Genomic DNA, 16,293 nt, shown 5'->3' with positions numbered 1-16,293 from the left:
CTTTCAAATGTGGTTGTAAACCAATTTGTTATCCTTTTGTATATACTTTATGGTGTATGGTTTATCTCTCAGCCAAGCTAAAGTTTTGGTATTTCTCCCACCCAGGTGGAGACTCAAACTAAACTGCTCCCTAATGTAGTAGTTTTATTTGTTTTCATGAAAGAAAAACAGCCACTTAAGAAAAAGTCTTCCCTAACAGCCAGTTATGATACATTATGCTGCCATTATTTTTCCCGCTTCTAGAAAGCAAATTAGTGAGCAATGTGGCTGTAGATAACGAAATAAAATAAACCAGTGATGACATTTTAAACACATATCAATAACATTTTTAAAAGAACTATGAAGTTTAGATTTCCAGAACTTGTGGGGTTTGAGAGTAAATGTTAAATGAAGGTACACTAAGGAACCTTATCTTTGCCTGTCCTATTTCAAAACACAAGCACACACTTGTTTTATATGTATTTTGCATTAAGTATGTGTATGCCCCCTTCTAAAAATGCTGGCTAGCTCCTAATGTGCTGCCGTTAATAGTTAGATCACCCGGATAACTTTCCAAAGGCAGTTTTCACTAGGCCAACAGACTTAAAGATTGGCATTAGTGAAATAAGGCTAGAAACATTTCCCCCTTTCTATCCCCCCAGAGAACACAACCCTTTCTTGAATACTGATATATCTCATGTATTGGGCTTACCTCTCAGGTGTAATTGAGTTCCGAACATTTTGGAAAAGGAGCAGGGATATTCCAGAAGGCAAACCAACTCCACTACAACTCATGAGAAGTCCAAGACAACTCACCCCCCACCCCCTCCTCCCTTTCAGGCAAAACAAAAGAGAGGGACAGAGGGACCCCATACTTCCTATGGCAGAATTTGTGTGGCTCCTATCCAATACTTCAGACAACATGCTTGGCTCCAGAGAGGCAGTTAGCTATGTTAGTCTGAAGTCAGAGTGATGTGCACCTTGTCAGTTAACCAAATCAGAGATCCACAAGCGTTCATTTTCATAAGCAGCAGCATCTCATGAAATAAATGGGTGTTTACAAAAGTGTACACCTCTCCAGTTTGGTCTATATATATATAAGGTGCAAACCTATCCTGCTTCCTGCCCTACCTTCCAAGTCAACCTTCTCATATCTCTCTTCAGACTTTCTTTGTCCTCAGTTTCTCTCCCTCTCTTCCTCAAACATTTCAAATGTCTCCCCCCTCAGTCTCTGGATTCCCTTCTCCCCTATAAGAACCCTTATTACTTTGCCCCAATTGCTTCTTTCCTTTTGCCCTCAAAACCACCAGATTTCTCCTACTCAGAACACCTTTCTTCAGCCTCTCCTATACAAAACCCTTCCAGGTTCTTTTGCACCTTCCCCAAAATTTCATTTATCCTACTGCTCTTTTCCAAACGTTTTACCTTTTTACGTCTTGTGTATCCCTCTTGCAACTGTTTGCTAAAGAAAAGAGAAACAATCCTTTGCTCAGCCACACTCTTCTTGTTTTACAGATACTCAGCCAGGAAGAGAGCCCAGTTATCAAGACATACAAGTCATTTGCTGACTAGAGACTCAGCTTCAGACTCTGATGTACAGCCCTTATTTGCAGCTGTATCTTGCTAACTGAAGCTGACATCTAGGTAACTGGGGAGGTGGGATATGCAGAAGGCTGCTATGCAAAGCAACAAACAATCCATTGTGATTCCCATTTCCAGCCAGGTAATTTTTGGAAGAGGAAGGAGAAAGATGTTCATAGAATCATAGAAAATTAGGGTTGGAAGGAGCCTCAAGAGGTCATCTAGTTCAACCCCATGCTCAAAGCAGGGCCAGCCCCAACTAAATCATTCCAGCCAGGGCTTTGTCAAGCTGGGCCTTAAAACCTTGAAGGATGGAGATTCCATTACCTATCTGGATAACCTGTTCCAGTGCTTCACCACCCTCCTAGTAAAAAAGTTTTTCCTAATATCCAACCTAAACCTCCCTTGCTGCAACTTGAGACCATTGCTCCTTGTTCTGTCATCTGCCAACACTGAGAGCAGTCTAGCTCCATCCTCTGTGGAACCATCCTTCGGGTAGTTAAAGGCTCTCAGTCTTCTCTTCTGCAGACTAAATGAACCCTGTTCCCTCAGCCTCACCTCATAAGTCATGTGCACAAGCCCCTAAACCATTTTTGTTGCTCTCCACTGGACTCTCTCCATCTCATCTACATCCTTTCTGTGGTGGGGGTCCCAAAACTGGACACAGTACTCCAGATGTAGCCTCACCAGTGCATAATAGCATGGAATAATTACTTCTCTTGATCTGCTAGCAATGCTCCTACTAATGCAGTCCAGTATGCTGTTATCCTTGGCAACAAGGGCACATTCCTGATTTATATCCATGAGTCTACCATCACCTAAAATTAAGGCTGCAGTATTAAACACCATTCCAGTTTAAGAGTCTGCATATGAAATTTCAGTTGATTAAAATTTTGGCAGAGTTCACAGGGTACAATAACACCAACTCTAGCCCTGACTAGTATCTCCCCTAATATCACAGATCAGATAATTTTCAAGAAAGCTTTCTGACACTACCCAACTTATTATGTTCAGTCCAACAACACAAACAGGCAACAAGACATTCACCTTGAAGAGTAACACAGGTCCCTTCCTTTGTTACGGATTCTCTCAGAAAGTTGGAGAGCCCAGAAAAGAGAAAACAGCAGGCAATACCTCTGGAATTAACCATGTGCCTCCACTTCATAAGCCTGCACTTCCTTTGTTTCAAACTCCTAAAGATACAAAAGGACATGAGACAAGAGATTAGCTTCATGTTCTATCCATCTTCCAACTCAGTTTTCCCCTTAGGGAAGGGCTTCCCAAACTTTTCTTCAGCATGACCCTATTTATGGCCTCATTTCCTCAGCATGGCCCCTCACTTCCAGTCCACAGCCCCTCTAACCCATGACCCTATCCACTGATGTTATGACCCCATTTGGGCTCATGACCCACAGCTTGGAACTACTGCCTTAGGGGCTTGTCCAAGAACTTCACCTAGGCTTTCACGGATCTAAAATGGGATCCAGTTCATGAGAAAGACTCAAAGGAGACAAGACTTCTATCCTTCCTTCCCTGCTGGCTCACAGTCTGCAACACACACACACCTGAAAACTATTGTGCCAACTCTTGCAACCCCAGAAACTGGCACAAGCAAGGGACGTTCCCAGTTTCGTATACAAAATCATAGGGGTTAGTGTCACAGGATAATGGGCCAAAGAAAGGGAACGAATAAAAGGTAAAGAAACATCAACACAGTTGTAACATATGCTCATCACCTTAATCCTCCTGCCACACAGCTCTGGAGGTATTTCTGGACAAGCTTTTGGTCCCTGGAGCATTCAAACAGCAGTCTGCAGCTGCCCCCCAAGTCTGAGTCCAGGTCCTTCAAACCACAGTCCTGGCTGACCAAGCTAGTCTCCAGCTTCACTACACTGTCCTCTGTGAAGGGCTGACCAGGTTCTGCATGCATGCTGCTTTCCCTTACTCCAACCTCAAGCTTCCTCTTCTTTTTTCCCTTGCTCCCCAGGCTCTGAGGGTTTCTGGGAATTTCAGTCCAAACTAACAGACATCACAGCCCTGCAGACTGTCCTCTGGCTCCGCCTGCTGTTACATACATTACATTTACATGACACTATTATAAATCAGTCTTTTTCTCCTGAAGTGAAGACAGGCTGCCCTAGGCCTGGACCTTTGAACCACACTTTTCCATCTCATTTATTGCCTTCACCTGGAAAAATGGCTACTCCTGGCACAGGTGAAGCTGAGGCACAACCTCTGAGGAGGACATTTCCTGTCTGATCAATGCTGGCAGTAGGGCAAGAAGCTCAGGGTCTAGTTTATGCTCAGGAGCCTGGGCCTGCTCCCTTTCCTCTTGCTGTGGCACTTCCTGAACTTCGTGGCTTACTTTGCATCATCCCTCATCCAGGCTCACAGTCACATATTGGTGTATATTGGGGAGAGGATGCTGGTCAGGTGGCAAGGCTATTGCTATGACTGCTCCCTGTAGGGTTGGGCTGGCATTGCACCTCTTTCTATGCCAATAATGGCACAGATGCTCTAAGAGCCAACAAGGTGCTGCTGGTGCTATCTGCTCTGACTAAGCTTCACCTGCAGACAAGCCATGGTGGTGGTAACTTCCAGATTGGTGGGCCTTCTCTTTTGGAGGACTCTGAGTCTGGGCCTCCATTTAATAATCTGCCTTTGAAGCTTCATGCATTGTATTATGTTCCTTTGTGTGTTTACTGCCTGAGGTACTATGAAATAGTGTTCTAACCTTTCCCACCAAAATTTTCCTGTCTGTCTAATTTGCCGATCACACTTTGCAATTTTGGTATTACAGATACCTTCTTTGGAGTCTGGCACAACCAAGCACAAGGCATTTTGTGTTTTGGTGGTCATATTAGTGGTTTTATTGACCTCACATTTAATGGTGACATTTTAAAGTAAAGTTTCATTGTGGTTTTTTTTTTTAATTGTGCTTCTCTTCCTCCTCTAACACTTTCCCGTTTTGTACATTAGCCTAGAAGTAGAGGGGCAAGAATTCAGAGTGGATTTGAAACATATGGGTGTAGACTAGGATCCACTGAGATCAAGTAGAACTGTGTTGATTTATAGCTGGTGAGGGTCAGGCTTTAGGGACATTTATGGGTACTCCTCCCTGAGTATGCAAAAATGGTTTCCTTTTGTTCCTTTTCCTACTATTCCTTTGAAAGAAGCAGTCAGCCACGTAACCTCCAGGAGCACTTGGATGATGACATCTGCATAGTCTATAAAAGCACAATTCTCTGAGGAACTTGGTGATGGCCATTTGTACAGGAGCAATGGACAATGTATATAGTCAGATGGATTTAATGCCTTGGTGCTTTTCTTATTCTCCTTGAACCTCTATTTCTCAGGAGTCACAGGTCACCATTTTTAATTTTCAGTGTCTAAGTTTTGGCACCAATTACCTGGCCTGAGTTTGTTTGTTTTTCTTTATTTATTTTATTTGTTTTTTTAGTGTGGCCAAACAAGCCAGGAATGCTCAGCATCTTTTAAAACCATCCTACCTATATAAGCATTTATTTACCTCCCTTTTTTAACACTCATGTCTGAACAGGTTTGCCTTCATTTCCTAGCAGCACCCATTTTGTTTCTCAAAGTAAGCAGTCAGGCATAGACCTATAATCTACATCTTTTTCAAGGGAAAAAAAGATTTGCTTTGAGGACATAATGTAATTAGGGGTGAGTGACCAGGGAACCAGCCTTAAGCCCTAAGAGGGGCAACAAGATCAGCTGCTACTGCCATCTACAGAGCAGAGCCTGCTTGCTGTGCCTCTACTTAAGAATTTGTTTAATTTATGTGCTAAAACAAAACCAAAAAGTATCTCTACTAGATCCACTGACTTAACTCTTTATAATCCTCTTGTGGAATGAGTTTAGAGTTGGGCATTTATTTATTAGTTGTCAGAATCTTTCTTGACAAAAAATGCTGCTGACTTGATACACAATTTTTTTGCAATTTCATTTTGAATTAATCAACTTGGTTGTTTTTTGTTTGTTTTGGGGGGAGGTGTGTTTGGAAATAAAACTATTAAAAATCTAAGCCTTTCTAACCATTTCTTTCTCCCCTCCAGCCCCCCAAATTGTAATGACTTTTAGTTTAAAAGTTCCCTTCAATTTAATTAAAAAAAATAACACTGCTCAATTGAAACAAGCTTCTCTTTCAGGTTGAACAAAACATTGGCTCTTGACCAAAAAAAAAGCGTAACTGCTGGTCAAATGAAATACTTGATCATTTGATCTGAAACATGTTTTCTTCTAGAACTACCAGTGAATTGACAAAAATCAGTTGTTTGCCAAGCTCTACATAAGAGTGATTCTTGAGTACCACAAAGCCTTCCCCTTAACCCTATCCCTCTGTAGCACTTACAACACTGGAAATAATTATTTTCAAGTTTCCTCTGAAGAGATGATTAAGAACTAGACAAATCATAATGTAAACACCCTTGACTTTATCTAAAAGGTGATGCAGAATCTTTGAAAGTTTCCTTTTAATCAACAAAAAAGACAAAAGGCAGAGTAGCACATACTAGGTCTGTACTGTATTTGAAAGACTGGAAAATAATGTATTTAACACCACGAAGAAGAGGTAAAGAAACAAAACCATTACTGTTCTATCCATTCAGGAACATTTTGCATATCACCCTTGGTCATTTTGTATAATTATTCTTTCAAGTGATGAGAGAGATACAAATTCAAATGATTCCTGTTCTCTGACTCCCTTCATGCTATATGCTAAAACTGGACAGTATATGTGTAACCAAAACTTTTTTAATGGAGAAAGAGGCCAAATAATGTGCCTCTGTAAAGGATGGCCTGCCCCTCTAGAGGCCAGAAAGCTCAGGGCTGGCAACCTTGTTCAGTTTTGCCTGCTTAGTGCACTTACTGGGGAAGGAAAGTCCAGTGGAAGGGGAATGACTGGGGAAGACAAGAAAATGCGATTGTTCCCTTGAGAAGCATGCTACCTTAAGACTGGTTGGAGGATTAGTTTAACAGCGGCTGAAGGGCTATCAACAGTTTTCCAGAGCAACAGGCTTCAGGGGAATTGTACTGAGCATAAAGTACCACATGGGCAAGAGAAAATGCCTTCAACAGCTGAGTCAGAAGTGGTGTGTGTGTGTGGGAGTCTTGGGGAAAAAGTAGTTTCAGGTGTTTCATGCAGTAGAACTAGAATCAGGAGGAGATTGTAAACCTGTGGGGATGACTAAAGAGAGGCAGACTTTGGGCCCTTTCTGGGAGGATGCGAGAGATTTGGCTAGAAGAGGGAACTCTACTGGTTGGGTATTAATGAAGTGAGCACTTGCTTCAGTTCTCAAAAAACTAAGATGGGGCCAAGGGGAGTGTGGGCAGCCTGTTTTAGTTGTGCTGCATCACATGCACCAACCCCATGCTGCACTACATCATGCCCCTTCCTGGCCCCCACCCCCCTGCACTTCATCACGTTGAGTCATATGGACCCTTTACTTTACTGCACTGGCACTGCTGCTGCCTTTCAGGCACCCTGGGTTTTCCCAACCCCTTAGCTATGGGTTCTCTCAGCTCTGGGATGCCCCACCTTGCCCTTAAGGACAGGGTCAGGCAGTGGAAACAGGAGAATGGAGGGGGTGTCCAGAGATTCTGGTGGTGTGACAGCAGTGGGCCATGACTGGGGAGACTAGCGGCTGCAATTTAACCTCTTAGGAACTGGATGCAGCCCATGGATTGACAGTTGAACGGCCCAGGCCTACACATGCAGTGGTAAAATAAGGCATACTGGATTTCTTGGGTCACATAGGCGCCCATTTGACCACATGCAAAAAGGACATGTTTCTTTCTAATCACTCCATAGTAACATTGTAGCCCTGCCAGTATGCCCTACGAATTCCTCTGTTCTTTAGTACAACTTCACCTGGAGCAGCCTACACTATGTACGCTGTGCTGCTGTGTAGAGATTGCAGCCAATACTCAGATTAGCTTTAAATGAATTATCTCTTGTATCTCTACACTGCAGTCACTTGTATGACTTCACCATAGACCTTTCATAGATCTGAATTAAACAGTCCCATCATTGCTGCTGGCAGGTACTGCTGTAAATGGCTACAATACATAGGATAAAAGAGGTTTGGAAGCCCTTCTTTAGGTGATTATTACTATGTCAACACCCTTGCAATGTGTCTGTGACACCCCCTCCTCTTCCCCCCACTCCAGTGGTGCCGGGCGTACATGTTGGAAGGGATCCTGATACAGTATCTTGCCCAGCATCAGGTCTGCTACTAGCTAGCAGCCTCTAAATCAGGAGCAGGCAATTATTTTGGGTGGAGAGCCGCTTACCGAGTTTTGGCACGCTGTTGAGGGCCACATGGGTAGCCCTTGACAGGTATCCTGCCCTCTGATTTTGGGACTGGAAGTCCCACCCCCTAACACCTGATCTTTGTCACCAGAAGTCCCTGTCCTTGTGCCAGGAAGCAATCATTTCAGGAAGGAGTATTGCCATCTCAGAACCAGAAAAATATCAAATTATATTCTAAAAATTGAACACCTACAATATTCATTAATTTGATTTCAAAAACTATTTTCATCCTGATTTACATGTGTTTGTGTAGTGTACAAAGAGGTGACTGCACAATAGCTTAAAATGGTCTTACTCTTGTATATTGGGGGGGGTGGGTGGGTATAGGTTTGTGGGGGCTGTGGGTTGAGGGAGAATGTGGGTACATATGTGGATATGTGGGGTGTGGGTGAGTATGGGGGAAGGTGGCTGGGGTTTGTGTATGGCAGTGCAAGGGGAGGTGTGGGTGCATGTGTATGGTGGGGTGTGCATGTGAGACTTGCTCTATGAACACACACAGACACTCTGCCCCATGCCTGCAGACACACACACACTGCCCCTGTGCCTGCAAATACACACACACTGCCTTGTGCCTGCAGACACACAAGCACTCTGCCCCATGGCTGGAGACATGCACACACAAACACACACGCTGCCCGTGTCTGTAAACACACACACACACACTCTGCCCCTATGCCTGCAGACATGCATGTGCATGCATGCACTGACACTCACACACACCCTTCTCCACTACCAGCGCAGTCCCATGCTCTGCAGTCCTGGGATGCAGCCAGGAGGCACAGCCACATGGTGCTGCAACAGGGCAGGGACAGGAAAGCAGGGAACTGGTTGGGAGTGGGGTGGGGCTGGGCTGCACAATCCTGCAAGCCTGCTTAGGGCTCCCTCTGGGCCCTATTGCCCCTAGCTCCTGTCAGCTTTGACAGGGAACCAGGAGTGAATAAATATTAATTTACTAAAATTTTTAGGGGCTCCGTGGGCCAGATAGAATGGTCTGATGGGCTGGATCTGACCCACAGGCTGTATTTTGCCCGCCCTTGCTCTAAATACAGACTTATAGACAGGAAGCCCACATTAAGGTTACCATTTGGGATGGAACATAAGTCTAATAAGCATAAGCAAATGTTGGGCTATAGCTGCTCCCTCAGCTGAAGTACTCTCTTTTCAGATGGAGAAGCTGGATACAATGGCTAATACAATCCGCAATAGTTGTTTTTATGTTTGTTAAATATGAATACAAATGGCTAGATCCTCAGCTAATATAAATTAGCAGAGCTTAATTCTTGGTGGTATGCTGTCTTATCCTTACCAAGGATCTCACTGCAAACATTTTAAAGTCTGAATTTAAACCAAGAATTATTTTTTTCTTTAATGATACCTATCTGGGTAGATTTCTGTTTCTTCACAATCTTTTTTTTTCATTTTTTTTTCATTTCAGTATCCCTCTTAGTCCAATTCTTAGTCCACCTCTTGTGGTATGTATGTGTGGCAAGAGAACTCTAAAGGTCTATTATTGTTATCTCCTTTCTCAGGAGATGATTTCTTTTTATTCACTTCCCCACACACATACTTCAGCTATCCTTAATAAACTACAGTGCCTGTTTGTTCATTAACTTTGTATTAAAATAGGACGCAAAAACTGCAATAAAAAAGGGAAACAGAACACTGTTTACACTGCATTGTATTTCACATCATTATATAGTCTCTTCCCAGTCTAAGTTTAAAATATCATTAAGAAAGGTTTTTACTTTCCAATGCTACATAATAAATTGTATTGTATTACCTCGTGTAATTGATGTGTGGTGTAAGTGCGCCATTATCATGAACTAAAATTCTAAGTTGATTCCTGCCTGTACAAGCCAAATCAGATCAATACAGTACATATCAAAGGTGGCTCCCCCCCTCAAACTTTGAGGTTTTAGATCTTTCTAAGCACTCTAAACATGGGAATTGCTTGAATTTTAAATTTAATATTAACTTAAATTTAATTTTAATATTATGACTCAGGCAAAACTCCTAAAGAGATTAGAAGGAAAGGTGTTTCTTGACTTGTACCATAGGCTATTTTGAAACTGATCTAACAATACAACTGAAGTACTGGGATGGGACGGAGAAGAAATTTTGTTTGTGATGGTTGAAGATGTTGGTTTGCCAGATCAGCTAAAGAAACCATTTCAGCAGAATTCCATGACAGGTATAGGAATGAATACTCTGCCTGACTTGAAACAAAATTTTAAAATCCTTTACACCAAAGCTGTACAGCTTGGTTGGTAGGGTGAATAATTATATCTCAGAAGCACTTGGGTTTGGTCCCAGGTAAGGGTGGGGAATTTCTATTAGTAGTCCTTAGGAAATGAAAACAACTCTCTCAATCTCCTGTAAATGGGGTGCCTTTTTTTCCACTTTAGATTTTAGATGACATAAAGTGAGATTTGTGCATTACAAGCCGTTCTTGACTTACAACGTTTTGAGTTACATTTCACGCTTACAACATTTCTAAATTGACACCCTGTTTCAACTTTATGGCATCAGTTGCAACTTTACAATGCTTGGTCTGATGTGATGCCATGCCAGTGAAAAAGTTGCTATGTCACCCATCTCCCTGGAGAACATCTGTCCAAACTTCCTTGGGCACTTTCTTTAAGTAAGGAGACAAGACTCCAGAAAAACCTGCAGCCAAGACTGCTGAGAAGGATCCAGCCACGAACCCTTCAGAAAGTCCAACCAAGAGCCCTTCAAAAAGTCCAGCAAAGTCACCTCAAAGAAGCCCTTCTAAATCAATATGATTGCCATTTACAATATAAATACATTAATGTAGCTATATTACTCATCTATAATTGATTGAGTACAAAATTCTGGGGTATTTTTGTTGAAAATAGGGTATTGGGCTTTGGCTCAGGAACTAATCTCCCATTTATAACATTGTTTCCTATGGGAAAATCAGTTCCAAGTTACAACATTTTGCCTTAAGACACCGTTTTCAGGAACCAATTATGTCATAAGTCTGAGGACTGCCTGTATTCTCAAAAGACCAAAGAGTTAAACTTATAGAATGATAAAGCTTGTTTATTCAGAAAGCCTTAGGTTTCTAATCTGCTGTTCCCTCCAGTTCCCTCCTGCAATCCCTGGGCCAATGTAACAACTTTCACATGACACTTTTACCACACATCTTCTCCCTTTGCATGTAACATATCCCCATGTAATACTAACATTGGAAGTTTAGTTCAATCCATTGCTAAAGCACATTTTAACAGGTCTTTATTAGTACTTGTGTTGGCTTTTTAGCTCTAAGTGATTTTCTCAGTTCTCTGCATTCTCAATCCTTATTGATTCAGTTCATTGGTGAGGTGTATGGGGTGCACATGCATCCTCTGAGCATGGTGGTGCACCCCCTGTGAAAAGGTGATGCTGACACTGCTGGTGGCACCGGTGGGTGGTCACCGCTCACCACTCTCTTCCCTCACCACCAACACTGCCGGCAGCATCTATGGGTGGTCTGTGACCACTGCATGCTAATGCTGCCACTGCCAGTGGCATCTGTGGGTGGTCACTGCTGACAATGCCACAGCTACCGGAAGGAGCTCCGCGCTTGTCGTGGCCATGCTCCCATCAGTGACAGTGCCACCACTGCCTGGGGGAGCTCACCATGACACCCCAGCCTCCAGGAGCATGTGGCATTCATGGTTCCGTTCTTCTTTGGTTTCCTTGTTCAGATGTCTCTACTTCTGTGTCATTTTCAATCTCCTCTGCCATTTCTTATTGCTTTGTTATTAGCTCAGTTTCCTTCAGTGAGTCTCGTGATGCTGCTTCTTTTCTCCCCTTTATGAGCTGCATGTCCATTCCTTCTTAATACTTATCCTTCTGGTGTAACTATATAGTAGCTGGGAGCTACCTGATGGGAAACTAGTGCTTTTTGTTTCCATGTTCGTCCATCTGAAATAACCACCATATCTTTATTGTGCAGTTGCAGCAACTCCCTGGAATCCCTGTTATGGTATCATTTTTGGCTGAGTTTGCTGAATTTTTAAAATGTTTTCATGTTTTTCTTTTTATTCTGATGAGCATCACTAACAAAATTTGGTTTTGAGTTTCCTGTTAAACAGCATTTCTGCTGGGGACAATTCATGTTTCATGGGTGTTGCCCTGTAATTTAAGAGTGACAGGTAAACATTGGTATGTGAATCTATAGCTTTTTCAACAATTTCTTCAGTATTTGTACTCCAATTTCCACCAGAACATTGGATTGTGGATATCTAGGACTTGAAGTGTTGTGATGGAATCCATATTTGTTTGAAAACTCTTTAAACTCAAGACAGTTGAACTGAGGTCTGTTTTCTGTTCTCACAATTTGTGGTATCTCTTGTCTAGCAAAAACTGATTTGATGCGAGTTATGACATGCTTTCCATTGTGCTTTCAAGCAATGCAATTTCAGGATAGTTCGAATAATAATTCAGCACTAATACATATTTTTCCTGCATGCATGAATAAGTTAATTCCCACTTGATACCACGGAGCTAAGGGCTCCTCCTTGCCCATCATAGGCACTTTTCTTTGCATTGATCTGTACTTTAGGCACATTGTACAAGCCTTTACAGCATCTTCTATGTCATTATATAAACCATACTTCCATCAAGACCTTCAAAAATTTGTTGCACCTTTCTGTGAAATACTTCAGATACAGAACACAGTCCAAAAGGAAGCTTACAAAACCAATACCTTCCAAAGAGTGAATTGTCAAGTAGGGGAACTTGCCAAAATCCAGAAGAGGCATCTAAAGTGGAGAAATATTTAGCTTCTGCCATGTTGCCAAAACCTCTTCCCTGGCAGGAATGGGAAAACACTCCCTATTGATGTAGCTGTTCATTAGCTTAAGGATCCAGGCACAATCTCAGGGATTCCTCTTTTTTTTTCTATTATGACCAGTGAATGAACCTAAGTAGTTGGTTGCTCTACTATTTCTATGTTATGTCATAGTTTCATAGTTGGTAGGGTTGGAAGGGACCTGAGCAGATCATCAAGTCTGTTCCCCTGCCATGGCAGGAAAAAGTACAGGGGTCAAACAACCCCAGCAAGGTGTACATCCAGCCTCCTCTTAAATACCCCCAAGGTAAGAGCCAGCACCACTTCACTTGAAAGTTGGTTCCAGATCCTAGCCGCCCTGACCGTGAAGTAGCACCTCCTGATATCTAGCCTAAATCTACCCTCTGCCAGTTTGTGACCATTATTTCTAGTCACTCCTGGTAGTGCTCAGGAGAACAGGGACTCCCCCAATGCTTGCTGGTCCCCTCTGACTAGTTTATAATAGGCCATTAGATCCCCCCTCAGCCTTCTCTTTTGGAGGCTGAACAGGTTCAGGTCCCTTAGCCTTTCCTTGTAGGGCCTGCTCTGGTGCCCCCTGATCATGTGAGTGGCCCTCCTTTGGACCATCTCAATGTTGTCCACATCCCTCTTGAAGTGCAGTGCCCAGAACTGGATGCAGTACTCCAATTGCGGCCTGACCAGTGTTGCATAGAGGGGGAGGATCACCTCCTTGGATCTGCTCAAGATGCATCTGTGGATGCATGACAAGGTGTAGTTGGCCTTCCTGACTGCATTCCCACACTGTCAGCCCATGTTCATCTTGGCATCCATAATGACTCCAAGATCCTTTTCTGCCTCTGCCCTGACGAGAAGGGAGTTCCCCAGCCACTAGGTATGGTGCTGGTTCTTGCTCCCCAGGTGCATCACCTTGCACTTGTCAGTGTTGAAACCCATTCGGTTCTCATCCGCCCACCCCTGTAACCTGTCTAGGTCTGATTACAGCCTATTCCTCCCATATAGCATGCTCACATCCCTCCACATCTTAGTGTTGTTAGCAAATTTGAACAGGGTGCTTTTTACCCCCTCGTCCAAGTCACTGATGAAGATGTTGAACAGTGCGGGACCTAGGACCGAGCCCTGCGGAACCCCTCTGCCCACATCCCTCCAAGTCAAAAATGACCCATCCACCACCACTCTCTAGGTGCGGCCCTCCAGCCAGTTGGCAACCCATTTAACTGTGTGGGTGTCAACACCACAGTCCCCCAGTTTCTTAATAAGAAGGGGGTGAGAGACAGTGTCAAAGGTCTTCCAAAAGTCCAGAAAGACTACATCCACTGCTACCCCTACATCTAAGGATTTGGTGACCTGGTCACAGAAGGCCAGCAGGGTGGTCTGACAGGACCTACATCTAATGAACCCGTGTTCGTTGCCCCTAAGCATAACCTCCCCCATTGGCCACTCATGGACATGTGTCAAGATAATTGTCTCAAAAAGCTTACCCAGGATCGAGGTAAGACTTACTGGCCTATAGTTTTCTGGGTCCTACTTCCTCCCTTTTATGAAGATGGGAACCAAGTTGGCCCTCTTCCAGTCCTTTGGCACCACACCAGAGCACCATGAGCACTCATAAAGCCATGCCAGAGATCCCACAATGACCTCAGCTAATTCCCTTAGCACTCTGGGGTGGAGATCATCCGGACCAGCTGATTTGAATACTTCCAGTCCCTCCAGAAGTTCCCTGACTAGATCCTTATTGACCTTGGCCTGGGTGCGCCTCCCCTGGGGCCTGGGGGGTCCCAGTGGGGGGCTGATTTGGTCCCTGCTCAGGAAAATGGAGGCAAAGAAGTCATTAAATAGGTTAGCTTTGTCATCTGGTGTGATGACCAGATTTCCTAACGTGTCTCGCAGGGACCCACCTTACCAGGTACCTTCTTTTTGCTCCCTATGTATTTAAAAAAGAACTTTTTGTTGTCCTTGATCCAGGTAGCTAGTCCTAGGTCCATCTCCACCTTGGCCTTCCTGACCGCCCCCCTGCAGCCCCAAGGAACCACAGTATAGTCCTCCCTGGTGATGGCCCCTCCCTTCCACTGTGTGTACACCTCCCTTTTAGCTAGGTTTTGGTGAGCCATGGGGGCTTTTGTGCCCTCCTGCCCCCTTTGATTCCTGTTAGATTACCTCCCTTTGGGCTTGGAGGATTGTCTCCTTAAGGAGCAACCACTCTTCTTGGACATCTGACTCCCCTCCCCTCCAGGACCTCATTTCCTCCCTGACTATTCTCCTTAGCTCATTGAAGTTTGCCCTCCTGACGTCTAGGGCTGCTGCCTTGCTGCAGGCCTTAGCCACCTTGCACTGGATGGTGAATTCCAGCAGGCGATGATCGCTGTCGCCCAGATGGTCAAGCAGCCGCAGACCCCTCACCAGCTCATTGCCTGTGGCCAGCACCAAGTCCAACAGGGTGTCTCCCTTTCATGGGACTGTTCACCTCCTGGGTTAGATGGAGGTCCTGCATTTCAGCTAGGAACCTATGTGAGTGGTCAGACCTGGCTGACTGCTCTTCCCAGCAGATGTCTGGAAAGTTCAGGTCACCCATGATGACCACGTCTTTTGACCTAACTACCTCTGTGAGCTGACTTAAGAATTCCCAATCTAGCTCTTCCCCTTGGTTGGGTGGTCTGTAGTAGACCCCCACCATTAATTCCCTTTCCCCTCAACTGCCTTGTATTCTAACCCAGAGCACTTCAGTATGCCCCTCCTCTGACCCTGTGCTACTTGATGAGGATGTGTATTCCTCCTTGATGTAGAGTGCCATACCCCCACCCTTCCTCCATGTCCTGTCCCTCCTGTAAAGCCTATAGCCCTTGATATTCACCACTGAGTCATGCGTTTGGTGCCACCACATTTCAGTGAGCCCCACTATGTCTGGGTTGGTGTCAGCTAGCAGGAGGGTACGTTCCTCCTGCTTGTTCCCCTTACTATGAGTGTTTGTGTAGAGGCATTTGAGGCCTCCTGAAGATGTGTGCACTAGTACCCTAATCTCAGCATTGCCCTGGCCCCTGTTGCTTACCTGGGTATTTGTTGTGCTTGTTGGTCTAGGCTGGGCTGTACTTGTGAGCGCCGCTTGGTTTAGTGGTCCAAGGCTTTCTCTGCCCTTATCTTCCCCTTCCCCCGATGAGCCCAGTTTAAAGCCCACTGGAGGAGATCTGCCAACCTAGAAGAGAACACATGCTTACCTTTGTGGGGAAGGTGAAGCCCATCCCACCCGAGCATGTCTCTTCGTGATATGCGGGTTGTTTTCTAGGAAGCCGAAGCCTGCCTCAAGACACCATTCTCAAAGCCACCAGTTGGTCTCTGTGATGCAGGTCTCATGTCATCTTCCACGTCTGCTCACTGGTAGGACAGAAAAGAATACCACCTGTGCACCTATCTCCCTCAGCACACCCCCCAGAATGTGTCCATGCTATCTAAGCAATCAAATTCCTTTTTCAGTTTTTCCCTTAGTAGAAGGGGGACATTTCTTAGAGCATGTTGTTACCAGATTTGCCTGCTACTTTGGGGTGTACTCATTTATTAGGGCTAGGGTCTTGGTAATTCTATCAATGTGCTG

Source organism: Crocodylus porosus, unplaced genomic scaffold (assembly GCF_001723895.1).
Source record: "Crocodylus porosus isolate Cpor-Errol unplaced genomic scaffold, CroPor_comp1, whole genome shotgun sequence".
In the NCBI taxonomy this organism is placed as follows: Eukaryota; Metazoa; Chordata; order Crocodylia; family Crocodylidae; genus Crocodylus; species Crocodylus porosus.
This window is presented reverse-complemented; position numbering follows the sequence as displayed.